At 32.8% G+C, this 4,023-nt stretch overlaps 1 pseudogene; it reads left to right on the top strand.

The window, feature by feature from the left end:
• The first annotated feature begins 2,411 nt into the window (after window positions 1-2,411).
• Window positions 2,412-3,339, top strand: LOC106145601 (olfactory receptor 6C2-like; annotated as a pseudogene).
• The last annotated feature ends 684 nt before the right edge of the window (window positions 3,340-4,023 follow it).

The following is a 4,023-nucleotide window of genomic DNA, read 5'->3' on the forward strand; positions in this document are numbered from 1 at the left end:
GTAATTAGCTAATATCTACAACTTTTTAAATAACTCATTACCTTACTTTCCTTATTTTTTCACATGATCTGTAATAGAATTTAAATGAAAAACTCTGTGACCAGTTGAGCAGATGAAATGCCTAGTCTGAGTAATTATGTTATAATGCTCAAAATTTGTACTGAAGTGTCAGGGAAACACAGCACCGCTTCTTCTATTGAAGGAATTATCTTCATTATGAGTGTAACACCTTCTATGTAGACCACAAAAGAAAAGGACTTTTCTCAAGTAAAGAATATATCCTGGTGTTTGTCTGTCAATATCTATGATATGATCATTCATATTCAGAGAAATATATTCTAGAAAATGGATTAAGATATACATCATATTGCATAATGTAGGGTCTGATATCAAAAATATCAGTTTAATTAGGCAGATTGGTAAATAGCAATACAAACCAGTTCTGAAATAGAGGTGATGGCTCTAAAAATGCAGTGGAGGTGTATCTAGCAACTTCTAATGGAATTGAAATAATATGTTAGGACCTACTCTAGATGCAGTATGGAAAAATTGATTAAAATGATCAAAAAAGAGGACATGAAGTCCAGTTAGAGAATTAATGTTTCCTTCTAAGTGTAAGACCAAAAAGATAGAAGTGAGGTGGAAGTATAAAATGGAAAGTATGAATTGTGTTTATAATATATTAAGTGTCTTTAAGAATGTAGAGCCTAAGGAAAATGGTCATTATTTAGATGTGCTCAATCAGGTGGGATAACTTTTGAGGGAAATCTAGACACCTTGGTATTTGGCAAGAAGAATGACATTAATAATTATACAAAAATAATGATTATGGACTACTAAATAAAAAATCAAATTTTTTGTTTCAGAAAATAACAGCCAGAGAAGTTAAACACAGGAAAACATGTAGAGAACTGTAGACTGCACAGAAATTAAAGGGTGCATATAGGGATAGGAATGTATCCCAGTGGTAGAGTACATGCCAACAGGCACAATGCCCTGGGTTTGACACCCAGCACTGAAAAAAAAAGAAAAAGAAAAAAAGGAGTATAAGCACATATTGACAAGGTGAATTTATGATTTGATTTGGAAGCTTTATATAAATACCATGTCCTTTGAAATACAATGATTGAGTGTATGTAAATCTGGGCTACACTAAATCAATATAACTTTATAACTTGTGCCAAGAATTTTATTATATTGTAACAACTTATAAATAAGAGAGTTTTGTACATCAATTGTTATCAAAAAGTATAAAAATAAGAAACTATTATGAAATATTAAAGGGTCAGAAGAAATGGCCAATCTCCAGAACTTTTCTGTATTTATAGTTATTAAATTTTTTTAAAAATATAATTTTTCATTTTTGTTAACATGTATTAATTGTACATATAAACGGATTGTGTGTGATATTTGCACTAATCAAATCCAGCCTCCCTTTTTCTGCCCTTGCACTCACGCTTCCCAATCTCCAGTATTCACTATTCTACATTTAGGTTGACAATTTTTGGCTTCCATGTGTTAAAACATGTAGTAGTTGTCTTTCTGTGACTGGTTTTTTACATGAACATAATGCGCATCCAAATAATTTCATCCATTTTGTTGCAAATGTCAAGATTTCATTCCCTTTTATGGCTGAATAATATTCTATTGTGTATATGAGACACATTTTCCTTACCCAGTCATCTATTGATAGGCTCCAGACTGATACCTTATCTTAGCTATTGTGAATAGTGATGCAGTAAACCTGGACAGGTAGTTATTTCTTTAGTGAGTAGATTTCATTTCCTTTGACTACATACCCAGAAGTGGCATACCTGGATCATATGGTACATCTATCTAGTTTTTAAAGACCCTCTATACTCTTATTCACAATAGCTCTGCTGGTTTACATCCCTAAGAGTTCCTTTCTCTCCACATCTTTCTCAACATTTGGATATTTTGTTTGTATTCTTGCTTTTTGATGATAATTCTAACTATGGTGAGATGGTAACTCATTATAATTTTCATTGCTTTTCCTTCATGGGAAATCCCTAGTGATTTACTCCTCTGTAATTTCTAATATTTCTAATATGTGCTTTTTTAAAGTGATTATTTATTTATTTATTTGTGTGTGTGTGTGTGTGTGTGTGTGTGTGTGTGTGTGTTTATTTTACTGTCAGTCTGGTTAGAGCTTTATTAGTGTCATGTATCTTTCAGAAGTCAATTTTGCAGTTTATTGATTTTTCTCTATTTCCTTTTTCATTTTCAATTTTATTGACTTTATTGTCCTTATTATTGTTTGTCTTAGTATGCTTGGAGTTAATTTCATTCTTTTTATTGTACCTCATTCTCAAAGATTATAAATATTTCTTTTTCTTCTGTTTAGGTATTGACTTTTGGTGTGCAGATTGCCTAAAACATCAAATTCAGTCATGATAAATCACACAGCAATAACAACATTCATCTTGTTGGGACTTACAGATGAGGCACAGCTGCAAATTCTGGTTTTTATATTTTTATTCTTGACATACATTCTGAGCGTCACTGGTAATCTGACTATTATACTTCTCACCCTGATCTTAAAACACCTATGTATATTTTTCTTTAAAACTTCTCCTTCTTAGAAATCTCATTCACAACAGTCTGTGTTCCCAGATTCTTCTACAGTATATCAACTAGGGAAAACACCATAACTTACAATGCTTGTGCCAGTCAACTATTTTTTATTGGACTCTTTGGGGCCACATAGTTTTTTCTCCTGGCCGCCATGTTCTGTGATCACTATATGGCCATCTGCAAACCCCTTCATTACATTACCATCATGACCAACAGAGTCTGTGCCATCCTCGTCTTCTGTTGCTGGATCTCTGGGCTAGTGATCGTCATCACACCTCTCAGCATGGGCCTCCAGCTGGAGTTCTGTGACTCCAATGTCATTGATCATTTTGGCTGTGATGCATCTCCTCTTTTTAAGATCTCATGCTCAGATACGTGGTTTCTAGAACAGACTGTTATTATTTATGCAGTGTTTAGTTTCATTATCACACTAATAGGTGTGATTCTTTCTTACAAAAATATCACTAGGACAATTCTCATATTTCCTTCTGCTCAGCAAAGATAAAAGCTTTTTCCACCTGCTCCTCCCACATGATTGTGGTTTCCATCACTTATGGCAGTTGCATCTCCATCTATGTCAAGCCTTCAGCCAAAGAACAGGTGGAAATCAATAAAGGGGTGTCTGTGCTCCCTACATCTGTTGCCCCTTTGTTAAACCCATTTATTTATGCCTTGAGGAACAAGCAAGTCAAATAAGCTATCAATGACACAATCAAAGAAATTGCCTTTATCTTACACAAGTAGAAGCATGCTGGATATAAGCAATTAAATGAAAATGACAGGTTAGTTCCTTTATGTCTTTCTTGAAGTTCTAACTAGATTGCCTAGATTAACTTTCTCATGGTCCTTTAAATATTGATTTAGGACTCTTCTTAGATAAAATTAATTTTTTTTCTCTTTAATATCAGAATTGTTTCTATCATTAAAATATATCAGGCCAGGCATGGTGATGCACATCTGTAATCCCATTGACTCAGGAGGCTGAGGCAAGAGGATCAGAAATTCACTACCAGCCTCAACAACTTAGTGAGATCCTAAGAAACTTAGTGAGACCCTGTCTAAAAATTAAAAAAAATTAAGAAGGGCTAGGGATGCAGCTCTGTGTTTAAGCATACCTGGGTTTAATCACCAGTACTGAAAAATTAAATTAAAATATGAGTACATCAGAATTTACTTCCAGAAACTAAAATCTTCTTTTCTTTCTTATTTGTATTTTTTACTATTATTTTAAAAAAGGCATAACTTGGCAGGACCATATTTATGATTTCTGGGAAAATTTTGGAAGACTGATCTTATTTTATATTTATCTATATTTTAAATATACAAATATTATGAATATTTGAAACATAAGAAATACCTTCATCTTATTAAAGTTATCACAATATGAATGTTTATAGCAGACACAATCATATTAGTCACATTATGAAC

Source organism: Ictidomys tridecemlineatus, chromosome 6 (assembly GCF_052094955.1).
Source record: "Ictidomys tridecemlineatus isolate mIctTri1 chromosome 6, mIctTri1.hap1, whole genome shotgun sequence".
NCBI classification, from domain to species: domain Eukaryota; kingdom Metazoa; phylum Chordata; class Mammalia; order Rodentia; family Sciuridae; genus Ictidomys; species Ictidomys tridecemlineatus.